Below are 16759 nucleotides of genomic sequence, written 5' to 3'. Positions count from 1 at the left end.
ATCAAAGTTTCACATGAATAAAACATGCTATTGAGAATGCAATTGAGATGGCTTAATTTGACCCCAAGCTACACACTGAGAACACAGTGGATGCAAGGCCATTGGGGCTAGGAGAAGTCCTTGCTCAATATAACGATCATCAAAATGCTCAGACACATTGTGGCCTATGGTAGTCGGAGCCTGTCTGACACAGCACATGCCTATTCTCAGCCAGAGAAGGAGAATAATGATGTATTCAAGAATGTATAGGATGGACTTTCTGTGACCAAAGAAGGTGTTGTATTGAGAGGCTTTAGAATTGTCACACCTGAGAGCCTAAGACAGCAGGTTATTGAACTAGTTCATGAAGGACATCGTGGTATTGTAGCTAATAAAAGAGCCCTAAAAGACCGAGTGTGGTTCCCATCCTTAGACGAGAGAGTTGAGAGGGAATTTAAAGAGTGTCATATTTGCAACTGCCTTTCCCTCAAAGTGACTCAACATCCACTCACCATACCTGACTTTCCTATAAAGGCTTGGGAAAGGATTGCAGTTGATTTCTTTGGGCCCCTAGGAAATGGACATCATCTCATGGTGGTCATGGATGAATATTCATGTTTCCCTTTGGTAAAGGAGTAACATTAACATCCCATGAGAAGGTCATTGAGGGGTTTGACCACGTCTTTGCAGAATGGGGTATCCACACCATTCTCAAATCTGACAATTGTCTGCCATTCCATGGAGAGGATTAAATTAAAGTAAGACCTGTGCTTATTATTCAACTCCTCAATCCACAACGGGAGAAAGTCTCGCCACCTTGATATTTGGGAGAGCCATCAGAACTAAACTGCTGCAATGGACAGCAGACAAATCTTTGAGTTCTTACAAGGTTCGTGTCACTGACATTTCTCGAAAGTGCAAGATGAAGACATTTGCAAATCAGCGTTGGCGAGCCCAAGAGACAGTTTTCAATTAAGGTGATTTAGTCCTGGTCAGGCAGAAGCAAATGCGGAAAACAAACACTCCATTTGCTGTCAATCCTCTTGTTGTGACGTTCAAATAACACATGGTAACTGCACAACGTCCTGGACAGTCCATCACACAGGACCCATCACATTTCAAACACCTACGCCTGCAGCCATCAGCTCCTACACCTAATGATGGGGCCATCCCACCTGACAGCCATGATCAAGCATCAGAACCTGAACCATTGGTGCCTGAACAGAGTGAATCTCAACCACTTCATGTCACGTAATTTGCTTGACTAGTGTGAGTGCCTCGACGACTCATCAAAGAAATGTAATATAATTGTTGTTTGTACTTTTTATTTAACAAAGAGGAAGATGTAGTGTTGTGAGACTATGTGTGCTGTGACCCTTGCGGTTTTGGGAGGACTTAAAAGAGGAAGTAAGTAATTTGCTGGGAGGTGTTAAGGTGTGATTATTGGCAGTTAATGCATAATCAGACAACAGAGTGAGATTGTATGCTGAGAAATAAAGACATAGGAACCAGAGCTCCATGTGGGGTGTGCTTATTTTCATGCTCCTGGGCTGGAGAGGATGCTACAACCACCACCTGCAAAAAGTGCGATAATACATTCCGCCATATGCAAGAATGGAGCAATAACTTCATTTATGTGCCCTTTACGGCTCTCTCTGTGTCTCATTAAGGTGTAGGGCCTATTGGAGGAAACATAATAATAGCTGATCAAAGCCGACCCATTTGCCATCCTGGATACTGTTTCCAAGCCACAAAGCGGCGCGGCCGCCGCGTGACTGCACAGCTGAAACAAGGGGGATGAAAGCGTCCTTGATGCCTCCTTCATCTCCAGCATTAGAAAAAATAAAAACATCAGGTTGCACATGTAAACTCATTGTAATTTGCTGAGCTGCATGTAACCTTTTTTCCCATTTATAGCTGTAATTGCTTGCACACAGAAAAACATATTTCCAATGACCCCATGCTGCACAAGGACAAGCTAACTACGGTAAACGGAGCTTTTCATCGTGTTTCTTGCAGACCAGAGACCTTGTGTAAAGGTTTTTTTTCAGGGTCTCTCTCAATCACACATCGCAGATAAAAGACAGAATCCTTTATAAACCTAATTTGAACAAAAATAACTGCAATTTCATTCTCCTTGCTCTATCTTTTAAGCCTGCTCTAAATACGCTGTGTCTATTTATGCTTCTGTGCATTATCAACAGGGAAACAAGTGAGAAATCTCAGATCCTCATATTATTGTCAGGCGGATTTCAAAAAAGCACTTATAGCAGTATTGTAATGCAAACCTCAAGGATAATGCCATGGAAATTGCCATAAATGCAAGATGGCTGATTTAGCAGCACCCATTCGGAAAATGTAGGCTACCTGGTCACGCCTGGGTACATTTATATTTTTGCATTATCATATAATCTGCATGCGCTTGGATAATCAAATATATCAGCTAGACAGTGGTGGACAATAATTATTTTACAGAAACCGCCTGCAATGCACTTACGATAAATACGCTGACATATGGAATGTCCACGTTATTATTTGAACTCATCCCATTGTATTCTGTCAAACAAATCAAAGGTATTTTTAAATAGATTCAATAATGTTGGTATTATATTATTTCCAAGTATGAAGGGACAATATTTTTTGTTTGTTTAGGATTCCCTATCTACCTTTTTTTATTTTGTTTTATGCTTCCTCTGGCAGTCAAAAATTACTGCAAAGATGAATTTATGCCTGTCTGTCGACTAAGCTTAAAAACAGGGATCTCATGTGCAATGTACTGATTTAGTCATTAAACTGATCTGCACGCAGTATTCGAGCTTATATCCTATTTATTGAGACACTGCTGGAAATATCTTAAAGGGAGCATTGTTGACTTTGCTCCATTTGTCAATTTACGTTGTTTTCACGGTGTTTTTTAATTTCTTTTTTCTTTTTAGGAAGGCTTATAGTAGGCTAGCAATGCACCATCACCAAAACATGCACACAGACTCACGAATCTTTAATTAAATGAGCATTTCCGAGATCAAAAACAGGTCACATTTCGAAAGTTACCAATAAAATGCAACGTACATAAAATACTACTGTATTTTTGATGTATTGTATTTTACCAATCTGAGCACTTGATCAGTTTAATGACCTTAAAATGATAAAAAAGGGCTGAGGCGTAATTATTTGCATTGCGCTACTGATTGGGTCGCCTTACACTCGTGACCTGCCAATTTACTATAAGTGGTAAGTGAAGAGGGATATTTGCACTGAGCAGTCAGCATCAGAATTGACTGAAAATAACAGCTGCACAGATCAGTGAGTTTTATGTCACAACATCCACAATAAAAAACGGTTTGTTCCAGACAGGTTTTACTTTCTGGGGTACCCCGTCTTACCTAACTCCGCCAGTTACTTAATTCTAGGGTTATTCCCCTGCTGTGCTGGGGAAGGGGGGGCGAGCACAGCGCCCCCGTGCTCATGACGAGCTCAGGGCTTGGGGGCTGCAGGACTCGGGGCTGCTGGACTCGGGGCTGCAGGATACGGAAGCTGCAGGGCTCGGGGACTGCAGAGCTCGGGGCTGCAGGGCTCCGGGGCTGCAGGGCTCAGTGGGGGGACTCGGAGACATGGGGTGGCCCTCAGGCACTCCTGAGGCCCAAACGCTCGCGGGAGGACTGCCCAGGACCCCTGGAGCCTTGCAGGTCTCTGGGGCTCTTCATCAGGGACCCTTGTCCCGGCCAGATGGACATTTTGGCAGGCCGCAAGATGGGGGCCCTCAAACCCCAGGCCGTGACCAAAACCTAGGCCCCGGGCCGGTCCCTGCTTCTCAACCCAGCCAGGCTCGGGAGATCCCCATCCCGGGCACACCGACCCTCAGAACGTGCGCTTGTTTTCCGCACATTTTTTCCAAAATTTTGTGTAGTGGCGCTACGCCTACTACGCCCAGCCCTAGCTAAAACAAACAAGGCAGCAGAAAAGTGGCAAAATGACTTGCATAGAACAGAGATAGTATACCTTAGACAAGAGCAAGTCGTACCCCAAGACCAGTGCCTAAAATACCTAAGCAAACAATGCACGTGCAGGAAATGCTATAAAATAAAGTCCAGTTCTTTGAAAATGTTTAACATCCAGATACTGAAAATCTATACCTTACACCCTATTTCACATACACCTCCAGAACACCATTGATATAAATAAACTAAATCTAACCACAACAGCCTCATCCAAAAGTGAGCTGTCTCTAAATTATATTCAAGTAACTAATCCAGAGCATGTTTGTCTTTAGTTAGAGATCACCCTTATTTTTTTATTTAGTAACTTTATGTCCAAAAATGCAACTTAAAATATACACTAGACTATTTACTGTTGAATCATAAAACGAAATTCTTTATCTTTTTATATTTTATGAAAATTACACCCAACATAAAATACATACTAAGCCATACATATTTCATTAAAAAACACAACTAATCAGTGTTGGGACAGTCATGGTATATTTACAGGCATGTTCCCCAGCCCTAAGTACCCAATCACTTACATATTTGGTTACAATTGGGGGTGGGGTCGCACACAACTCACACACCAGCGGTATCGCCCCTAAGGACTATGGTAAATGTAGTTACGTGTTCTGCGATGCATCTTCTTTTGATTCTCTGCTATCTTTGATATCTTCGCCATCCCTGGACACGTGAGTGGTACTAAACCTGGCAGATATTTGGCAGCCACCGGCAACCCCAGAACACGGCCTATCCCTGCTGACGAGGGGTGATACCCCGAAACACGTGTCCAGGGATGGTGAAGACAGCGAAGATAGCAGAGAATCGAAAGAAGATGCATCGCGGAACACGTAACTACATTAGGGGCGATACCGCCGGTGTGTGAGTAGTGTGCGACCCCACCCCCATTTGTCACTTACATATTTGGTGTCCTGAATTTTTTTACCTTGGTATCCCAATAATCTAAATGTGGGCACAGATGCTTAGGCCTGGCCTTGACTGGGCTTGCCCAGCAACCTGGAGGGGCACCTCAAGAATGCCCTCATTGTGAGACAGAAGACTACAGTCCCTGGCTTGGGTATACCACTTAAAAGACAGGTGGCAGTATACCTTGCTTTGGAAATTAGTAGTTTTAGACCTGCCATCCTTAGGGTGGTCTTTCAACAACCTTTTGCTTCTCATTTTTACTGACTCTTTTTGTTACCATTAAGACTCTGAGCACTTTACAACTGCTACCAGTGCTAAAGCGCATGCACTTCTCCCCTTAATATGACATTTGTGTACACCTGATTGCTATGTTGGAGGTACTGTTAAGGCTGTATTTCAAATGCTACTAGTGGGCTGCAGTTCTGCTTGTGCCACCCACTGAATGTTTTCATCAACTCCACTGCATCGCCCTTCAAAGCCGACGCAGCAGCTGCTTGATGACTACGGTTCTACAGTCTGTGTCGTTTGACGACGACGCTCTGCTCGGCTTGACGATGATACATTGCCTTCACTTCAGCAAAGCTCAACGATGACTCAGAGACCCGACCGAAAGATCAACGTTTCGAGCCCTCGGTGTCAACACTTTGCTCCATCCAAGGTACTTTTTCAGCCAGCCCTGCATGGGTCCTGTAGCTGGCCTGCCCTCCATCGCAGTCAGCCTGAACTTTGGATTTGCACAGATCCCTCGCAACCTCAAGTAACCTTTTGACAGCTAGTTGGTTTATTGTTTAAAAATCCATATCTTGAATTCAACTTATTGTAATTTTGTTGTTTTGGTACATATTCTCTATTTTTCTAAACCTGCGTGGAGTCTTTTTGTGGTGTATTCATTGTGTTACTGTGTGTGTGTGTTGCAAAAATTCTTCACACATTGCCACTGTAGATAACCCTGACTGCTCTGTGCCAAGCTACAAGAGGGTGAGCACAGGTTATCTTTTTATGTGTGTCTAGTTTACTTTGACTAGAGTGGTCGTTCCTGCCTGGCCTGGGTACATACCTCAGTCAACCAGGAATCCCATTTCTAAAAAGTAGGGGGACCAGACTGCCTTACCTGTGCTTTGGAGAAAGTTCTACCAGTCTTCGTTTCCCTGTTATATTCTTGACCAGAACCATTTGCTGGCATCCTGTGTATAGAATGAATCTCTGCACACGTTTAATGTGTGTAGTTCATGTTGAGTGCTAAGGCTGTGTTCATGACTGAAGCCAATGTGATCCATTGTGGATACCTCTGGCTTGTCATTGCACAAGTTGGAGGATGACGATAGTAGTATATTACCTGCATTTCTGTAGCTGTCGGTGGAAGATGCAGACACAAAGTGATGAGGATGGAGACAGCAGGGATAACTTTAGAAATTTCATGAGGATTTGTTTTTAGCAATGTGCCTCTGATGAGTTCTTCCTTAACACTACACCTTGATTGATGGTAGGGTTAAGAGGAGAGGAATGCGCTGCAGTTGTTGTTGTCTGAGGTGCTTAAATTTAGAGGTCAGGTCTCATATTTGGTTTATCCTGATTCCTGCATCAGTTGGCCTAATGACATTTAGGTGTAGACACCTTACACCACCAAAAAGTTAAGGTACCCCCTATTTCAATAATTCCAGGTCTGGGATGAGGGGGAAACAAACAACAACACTTAAATGCAAAATCCCAATGGTTAAAACTTATTTTTTAACCATTTTATACACTGATTGTTACATAACCGCATATGCAAGTCCACTGTGTGTTTATTGATTATTTACATCATATTCCTTTTCTTAAATATTAAAGCACATTTTTACAACCAGAAAACACTATTAGTGCTTTTTTCTACAGAAAACTATACACATTTGATTTCATTTGGCAAATGCGTTTTTTGCTGCTGAAAACATGTTTTTTACTCCCCCAATATTCACACTGCCACTCCTTCAATCATTCATACTATAATATTCATTCTCTCACATATACCATTGATAATAAACAGAGACGCTCCTCACATACACTGTGACTTACAAAGGGAAAGGATCTCCAATTTCAGCCATTGTTGTGCTGAGGGTCAGGATTTCTCACAAAACTAGTCAACGCATATTTCGGTGGATTCATTAGAATGGCAGTCCATCTTCTTCAGGACCATCCAAAGTAGCATATCAATAGTGATGGGTCATTGGGGGGTAATGTAGCTGATTTGATATGCCTGTCCTGCATGACAGTTAAATATATGGAAATGCTGTTCCTTGTCCTGGGGTCCTATTGGTCGTAAGGATAGCTTTGTTTCTTCTTGAAACCTGCTGGCAGTCCATGGTTTCCAGTAGGTAATTATAGATAGGAACTACTTTCCATAGGAAAAACATTTTTTGTTTTGCTAATAACTTTGGTGCCTTTTGATGAATTTTCACAAAATTTCCAAAACTAGTTTGCCACTCATTTCAGTTGGCTGCTATCCGGAAAGTTTCAGGGTGATTCATCAAGTTGGATCCAAGAAAATAGGGAGACCCAAAATGCATTTTCCCCATGCAATTTCCAATATGGATTTTAGACACAACTACAGCCTGAACCGCTGAACGAAATAACACCAACTTTGGCAGAAAGCTAGCTCTTGAACCAGTAAATGTCCTTTTTGTAATTTGGTGTAAATCTGTTGAGTAATTTTGGAGTTATTAAAGAAAAATATTTATGTATTGCTAGAGATGCAGATTCATTGTGGATTCAGCCACGTGGATCCGCAGATCAACCCACCAAGAGCAATGCCGTGGTTGGCTGACTGCAACCGGAGAAAAAAATTGCAGCTGCCATTTTGTCAATCGAAATATCGCTCCCGGGGAGGGAAATACAATCTAAAAAGGTTATTAGGAGTCAGGATAGAGGTATCCTGACCCCATGGGATTAATGGAGGGGTTTGGGAGGGACCCCTCATGGGCAATAAATTGCCTGTAAACATTTTTTGGGACACACTAGGATCTGCGGATCTACTACGGCACTCAGCACGGCCCATGTAAATCCATGTAGGCAATGTTTAGGCCCTACATTCCCTCTCGAAATGTACGATCGGCCAATCTTGGCCTGATATGTACTCCCAAGTTCCGAAGGGCCAGATTGGGTGGCCGATCCCTGTCGTGCTGTGTGGCCGAACTGTGGAACAAGCTGCCTGTGGGATTAAGATTACAACCCAACCTTTTGGCTTTCAGGAAGGCCTTGAAAACCCGGATGTTTACTCCTCACTAGACTTAGCTGAGCCCCTGCATTTGTCTACACCTATCAGCGCCAAGCCCCATATCATCATCATCATCATGTTTTCACGGATCCAGATTCTAATTAAAAAAGAAAACACACACTCACACACTCTTTTAAACACCCACAGAACCACTAACACACCCACTCACATATCCATACACCCACTCACATATCCACCCATGCAATCACTCACACATCCACTCAGAAACCCAGAGAACCACTCACTTATCCACTCACAAACCCACACTGGCCCTCACATACCCACTCACACAGCCACATACATACCCATACACCCACTTAAACACTCACTCATAGACCTATACAGCCACTTACACATACACTCACACCCCGATATAGAAATAAGACTGGTACACCCACTCACATACCCATACAGTTACTCACACACCACTTAGAGACCCACACAGCCACTTACCCATACAACCACACATACACCCTGCAGCTACTCACATAGCAGGACTCAGAGTCCCAGAACACTTCTCACAAACCGACTCAGATAACCAAACAGCCACTCACACCCCCAGTCAGATACCCAGAAACCACTCATACACCTGCTTACATACCCAGTGAACCACTCATAAATCTACTCACAGATGTGCACAGGCACTCACATACCCACTCAGAGACTAACACACCCATGTGCACACTCATATAACTATTGACAAACCCACTCACATAATCACACAGGCACTTACACAGCCACTCACACACCAAGCGCATATACACACACATACTGACAAACTCACACAACCACTCACATACCCACTCAAACACCCATAAAGTCACACACCCATTCAGAGACCCATATAACCCTCATACACCCATTCACACACCCATACAGCCACTCACTGACTCTCTTATAGACCCAGAGAACCACTCACATATCCACTCACAGACCCACACAAGCACCTAACCACCTACTCACCAACTCACACATCCATGTACACACTAATACGACCAGTCACACATCCACTCATAGACCCTGATACAGCTACTCACATCCACTCACACACTCACTCACAAACCCACTTACACACCCACACCACCACTCACACACCCATACAGCCACTCACACACCAATACACAGACCCATACAGCCACTCACACACACACACACACACTTACACACACACACAAACACCCACACAACCAATCATATACCTACTCACACACCATACAACCACTCACACACCCACTCACAGACCCACAAGTCTTAATCACACACCCACTCACACACACACACACACACACACACACACGCACATACACACTAACACACACACACATACACACAAACACACATACTTACACAGCCACATAAATACTCACATACCGACTCATACCCCAATACAGCCACTCACACACACACTCACAAACCTACAAATCCACTCACACACTAACTCATGGACCCACTCATCCACTCACACTCACACACCCATACAACCACTCACACAGCTATACAGCAACCCACACACCCACTCACAGACCACAAAACCACTCATACACCTACTCACTGACCCTTAAAGCTAATCACTTATGTTTTCCCCACAAAATATGCTGGCCCCCAGTGGATAAGATCCTCAGGGCTGAAATCCGCCAGGCCTGGGGATGGGGTTCCAGGACTAAGAGCAGACTGGGGAGGGAGACTCATGCCCCATCCCCCTAAAAAGTATGCCGGGGCCCCGGGCAAATAATGGTCCTGGTAGGGGACCCACTTGTTGGTTGCCTTTGGAGGTGGTTGGCCACAGGGTCTGGCCAGAGGCCATGCTTTGTCGGCAACTCCCCACTGACCACGGCCAAAGGCCATGCTCTGTGTGGGGTTGCTACATGCAGAGTGTTGGCCTCAGAGCCTCACTGCAGGACAGCCCATGCGCCCAACTCCTCTACTGCACATGTCCAAAGACTGTGCGTGGCGGCAGTTGGATTAACGTATTTAGTTAAATATTATTTTACATTAAAAAGACTCTAGAAATTCACAGAAAAAAGGTTACAGGTACATTACCATTAGGAAATAGCATTAAAAAACTGCTGCAATTCACTGAGAAAAATTAGTTACAGGGAAGTTATATGTATATGAATTCAACAGTTATAGCTAACAGCACTCAAAGTGACATCACCCATGACATTCTATGACATCATTTATGACATCACTGACTTGCTCTCCTATCCTGTTCCCCTTTGAGCAGAATGATGTCTTCATCTGATTCAGATGAACAGCCAGGGACCACTTCAGCCACCACAGCACACCCAAGGAATCCTTGATGTGGCAATCTTTTTGAATGAGTGCAGGTGCCAAGAAGCTATCTGCAAAACTTTGCAGCAAAGAGTTCAGCAAGGGGAGCAGATATAAACACAATAGTATGAGTACCACAGTGATGTGGAGACATCTGAGGTTTACACATCTACAGAGGCTTGCCAGGGCAAAGTTGGCTCATGCTGCGAAGTTAGACAACTCTACAGATACTTCAACATCTTAACTAGAATATCCACAGATTCTAACTGCACAGAGAGACAATAAACCTGCTTTTTTAAATAAATAAAGTGCTATTTTGCTGCTTAGACAAGCAGATCATTATTTCAGCAGAGACAAGCAGGTCTGCCCAGGACATGCGTACCCAAGATCACAAGTGCCCCGCATGCAGTAGGTTTATTTTAAATTTTTCTCCTTTTTGTTTTTAAGGAGATGCTGTTTGCGATGAACACCTCATTTTTTATGATTTTGTCCTACCATTCTAAAAAAAAAATCCCCAAAATATTAAAAATTTTCATTTTTTGTTGTTTTTTAGTTGTTCTAAACTGTTAACAAAAACTGCTCTTTTCAGAGCTACCATATTATTTCATGATCTATGTTGTTTATATTATATTTCCCTTTTATTTCCTTCTCTAAAGTTCTAGCAAGATTCTTAAGAGTTACACAAAGGCAATCTCTTGCATGTAGTCTGAGGGGGGCAGTGCTTCTTGGTTTGCTCTCCCAAGATCATACTTTTTATAATGGGCTTTGCATTTACAGTGAACATATTCTGATGTAGTATGTATAAATTATGTACACCAGAATAGTAAAAGTGTGTTTACTTCAATGAAATGCAATCAATTATATAAGTGTGGAGAGAAGTGAATCACTTAGATTTATGAAACAACTCCACTTGTGTTATCTTCAACAGACAAATATTGGTACATAGCACACATTGAGGATCATTTATTAACGTTAAGTTTAATTTATTATTATTATTATTAGAAAAAGTTCAATTACTACTTTTTTATGATGCCTTGAGAGTCTCATGAAATCATAAACTTTTAGAGGAAGAATTGACATGTTTCTTTACCACAGTACGTATGCTTTATAGTCCACATTACTATGGTGTGGATAGAAAGTAGACTCTCAAATGAGGACTTTTCACAGTAGAACAGTGCACGGTAGGGTATAAGGAGACACCTGTAATTTACAAACACCTCTACACAGCCTACCAACTGTGTATAGTTGACTATGGGGGGAGACCTTGCATGACGGTAACCAGTGTGTAGAGTAGGGTATAAAGAGACACTACCTCTCCATTCACACCTTTCCCCAGGCTCCGCAATATGCATAGGAGGATAGGGAAGGTACTCGACTCATATGTAAGACCTTACTATTCCAAAGTAAGTATAACAAGTACTGGCCTCTCCGTTGAGTCCTCTCTCCAGCAAAATAACCAAATATATTGGTGTGCTGGTATTGATTTCATTTTCTAGTACAGCTCTCCCCTGAATGACAGACAAATATAATAGTGTGTAGAGAGAAAGTCTCCTCTCCACTAACACCTATCTCTAGAACAACATAAATGTGCAGTATGGTGTTAGCAAGGAGTAGTACAAGTAAGGTGTAAGGATGAATGTAACTCTGTGCTGGGAAGTCTGTCTTCTAAACCAACTATAGAGACTATGATATGGAAACACACTGCCTTGTCAGCTGAGATATCTTCCCAGAGTAACATCTGTGCAAAGTAGACTGTGGGTAGAGACTATTATCTCTTAATAGTGATGAATGTCCATAGTTGAGTATAAAATGGAGTGTTCTTCTGCTAGTTTTAGCCATTATTGCAAGAATATAATAAAATTACAATTTATGATAACAGTTAAAACAGAAACTATATGGAGAACTATAATACAAGCAAACCAAGCAACTTCATAAATATATAACTTTTTCTCTGCAGCTTGTGAGCAGGCACTAATGTCTCTCCCTTTCACTTTATTTGCCTAATGGATTCTGATGTTGCTAGCACTTCTTCTCCAGTGTTTTAGCCACCTTAGCCTGCCAAAGAGTCTTTACTTCCTGATATATCATCATAGCAGGCTAGGTGGCAATAAAGTATCACTAAAGCAGCATATCTATGAATTACAGTTCAGAAAGCCTTAACCATGCAGAGGTAGCTCATACTGCTGAACTGTTTAGACGCGTACACATCCTTCTAACCTGAAAACACTTTGCTTTAAGGATTAGTTATTGCTGAATAGCAAAATAATCATGTGTGTGTTAACAAGGCAGTTTTGCTGCTTATGTAAGCAGATAAATATTTCCTCAGAGAAAAGTTTCCATTTACCGCCTAAAAAAACTAAATAGCAAAAACTATATGTTATATACTGATCAATAATTGATAACAGTAATCATAACCATATTGTCTAAGCTTTAATACATTTTCACCTACAATCACATATGAACATCTTATGCAGCATTCCTTTTTCCTGAAAAATCCCACACCTTCAAATAGTCTATTTTCATATTTTCATAATGAAATTATACCATGGCATACACTCTGCTTCCATAACAGTTTATAAAGTAAAGCATTAATTTTGATACACCTTTGCTAACACTCACTATAGTGTTTACCTCTAGAAATAGTAATATAACCATTCAGACATCTCATAGAGCTAAAATATATACACAATGTGGTTCATAACTTCAGTAGAGCTTCTACTATTACATTCTGTGTAATATAACTTAAAAAACGTTATTTTATTTACGCAAAAAGTATAACACTTCATTTTTTAACACAATCGGCAAACCTTGCTCACATCTCTCTCCTTTATAATGTGTACCTCTCAAAAGCTATATTAACACATTTCCACCCCCACAAACAGTTTTTTACTCTGTAAAAATGATGTAGAATAAGTTTACCAACATTAGTACACTTACTGACACTTCTCAACAAAGTTTATGAAATATATTATTAAATATCTGAACTTGCAGTTCTTTCTTTAATGCAGATGAACACACCAGTCTATTTCAGCTCCACATATATTCACTTCTCCATGTGCACAACTCAAACTAACTTACTTCTCATCTAAAGCACTAAGGATAAACTGAGCTATGTCTAGTTCTGCACTCAATCACATCACATAATTTGTTCAACCATGTAATAAGAACCGTGACTATTGTTTAAGCCTTGGCTTTTTTCTTACTTCTCCCCCTACAATCTCACGAGACTCTCCCTGGATCGCAAAACACCTCATGGCAGGCCAAGCAATTTTCTATGGCACACAAACCAAACAGAGCATTTATAGGACATCTTTGATATGGCTGGCCTGGATGTTTCTATTGTGTAAAGAATAAAAAGGTTTTGGAGACTTACCTCTACCTTTTATCATGTGTTTATGGATGAATAGAAGAATTTCTTGACCCATTTGAATGAACTTTGTCACAATTGAACTGTCTTTTTGTTCTTAATATGGATATTAATATAGCATCACAGTGATTGTTTTGACGACGTTCCCAATTGCAACTTTTCTTTCAAGTAATTTTCCATATGGGTCTCGCGAGTGTCTCGTGGGATTGCACAAGCTTCCACTACCAGCCTCACTCCCTGAAGCTTGCACTCTACTCTTGCGAGACTCTTGTGGGATGGCAACACAATTGTAGGGAAATAGTATATGGTTAGTTCTCGAATCTCCACTGAGAATATCTGTTGGATAATGGGTGTGCATACCGTAGTATGAGGAGCGATTACCTTCTGCTTTCAAACCTTTCTCTCAAATGATAACTATGCATAATAGGGAGTGTGCAGGGTCTGTCTTCTCTGCTGAGCCCCCTCTCATGCACAACAGGTATATATTAGGGTGTGTGGGGGGACGGGCCTCTCCTTAGAGAACTTTCTCTCAGATAACAGGTGTGCATAGTAGTGAGTGGGGTGGGACTGGCCTCTCTTTTCAGACCTCTCTCAGATGATGGGTGTGCATAGTAGGGTGTGTGGAGGGAGTAAAGTCTCCATTGATACGCCTGTCTCAGATGACAGGTAGGCATTTTAATGAATGGAGAGCAACTCTCCGTTCCTCTCAAACCTCTCTCTGAGATGACAGGTGTGCATTTTAGAGTGTAAATATGGACTAGCCTCATATGTCGGGTGTGTCTCTCAGATGATAAGTGTGCATAGTAAGGTGTGTGAGGGACTGGACCCTGCCTTCACACTTTTCTCTCAGATAGCATGTGTGCATAGTAGTGTAAGGGGAGGGACTGACTCAATCAATCAATCAATCAAGAATTTGTAGAGAGCACTACTTACCCGTGAGGGTCTCAAGGAACTGGAGGAAAAAGGAGGGGGGCGCTACTGGTCGAACATCCAGGTCTTGAGTAGCCTCCTGAAGGTCAGCAGGTCTTGGGTCTGTCATAGGCTCAGTGGGAGGGTGTTCCAGGTCTTGGCGGCGAGGTGGAAGAAGGATCTGCCGCCGATGGTTGTTCTTCGGATGCGAGGGACAGTGGCTAGGGCGAGGTCGGCGGAACGGAGCTGGCGGTTGGGGATGTAGAAGAAGAGTCGTCTGTTAAGGTAGGCTGGGCCTGTCTTGTTGAGTGCCTTGTGAGAGTGGATGAGGAGCGTGAAGGAAATCCTCTTGTTGACGGGGAGCCAGTGCAGGTTTCTCAGGTAGGGGTTGATGTGGCTGTGCCGTGGTACGTCGAGGATCAGGCGTGCAGAGGCGTTTTGAATGCGTTGCAGTCGCGTAGAGGGTGTTTCCATAGTTGAGTCTGCTACTGATGAGGGCCTGGGTGACTGTTCTTCTTGTATCTGTCGGGATCCACCTGTAGATCTTGCGGAGCATGCAGAGGGTGTTGAAGCAGGAGGAGGAGACTTTGTTGACTTGCTTGGTCATGGAGAGTGTTGAGTCGAGGATGACTCCCAGGTTGCGTGCGTGGTCGGTGGGTGTCAGGGCTGCTCCCAGTGCCGTAGGCCACCAGGAGTCGTCCCAGGCTGAAGGCTGGAGCCGAGGATAAGGACCTCCTTCTTGTCCGTGTTCAGCTTCAGTCGGCTGATCTTCATCCAGTCGGCTACAGCCTTCATTCCTTTGTGGAGGTTGAATTTGGCGGTGAGGGGGTCCTTAGTGAGGGAGAGAATCAGTTGAGTATTGTCGGCGTAGGGGATTATGTTGAGATCGTACTGTCGGGCGACTTGTGCGAGCTGGGCCATGTAGATGTTGAACAGTGTCGGGCTGAGGGATAATCCCTGGGGTATGCGGCAGATGATCTTGAAGGCTTCGAATCAAAATGGGGGGAGGCGGATGCTCTGGGTTCTGCCAGAGAGGAAGGAGGTGGACCATTCCAGGGCCTTGTCCTGGATCCCTGCGATGTGGAGGTGTGTGCGTAGTGTGCGGTGGCAGACGGTGTAGAAGGCGGCGGAGAGGTCCAGGAGGATAAGGGCCGCGGTCTCACCGTTGTCCAGCAGGGTCCTGATGTCGTCGGTGGCGGTGATGAAGGCAGTCTTGGTGAAGTGGTTGCTGCGGAATGCTGACTGGGATGGGTCCAGGATGCTGTCTTCTTTGAGGTATCGGGTTAGCTGTCTGGTGATCTTCTCAATGACCTTGCTGGGAACGGAAGCAGGGAGATGGGCTGGAGGATCTTGAGGTCTCTTGGGTCTGCCTTGGGTTTTTTGAGTAGGGCGTTGATCTTGGCGTGTTTCCAGTTCTCTGGGAAAGTCGCGGTCTCAAAGGAAAGATTGATGATGTTGTGCAGGTGGGGTGCGATGGAGCTGCTGGCTTTGTTGAAGATGTGGTGTGGGAGTGGGTCTGACTGGGAGCCGGAGTGGATTGTGCTCATGATCTAGATTAAGTATGGGGGAAATTTGCGAATTCGCGGTCCACGAATTTGTGCGAAATTGCAAAAAAAGTCTGCGAGTTCGTGAATTTTCCCGCGAACTCGCGGATTTTTGTGCCATTTGCACAAATATGTGACCAAGTGTGCCTGTAACTTTGTCAGCGTGCCAAAAGGCGCTGAGGTCCCTTGAGTGAGCTGGCCATTATAGTGGGGACGGGCGGGAAGATGTTTCATACCACTAGTGTGTGGTGGATGGGGACAAATGGGCGGGGCTTCTATGCGAGTTCACATGCATCTTGTTTATAAAGGGTCAGAGACCGAGCAGAGCAGCAGATGAGGAGAAAGCAGCCTCCTGGTCACAGGAGCTACACGGGGATGGCGTTCCGGAAACTCATGGATGCAAAAATACGTTTGGCACAGGATCCCAGAATCCTTCCCATGTCCAAGATAGCTCTGCTGCGCGTGTTGGTACAAAGCCATTCTGATCCTGCTCAGTGGGTTCAGGCGCATGCAGCTGCTGCTGCTGGACAATGTC

Source organism: Lissotriton helveticus, chromosome 2_1 (assembly GCF_964261635.1).
Source record: "Lissotriton helveticus chromosome 2_1, aLisHel1.1, whole genome shotgun sequence".
Lineage (NCBI taxonomy): Eukaryota > Metazoa > Chordata > Amphibia > Caudata > Salamandridae > Lissotriton > Lissotriton helveticus.
This window is presented reverse-complemented; position numbering follows the sequence as displayed.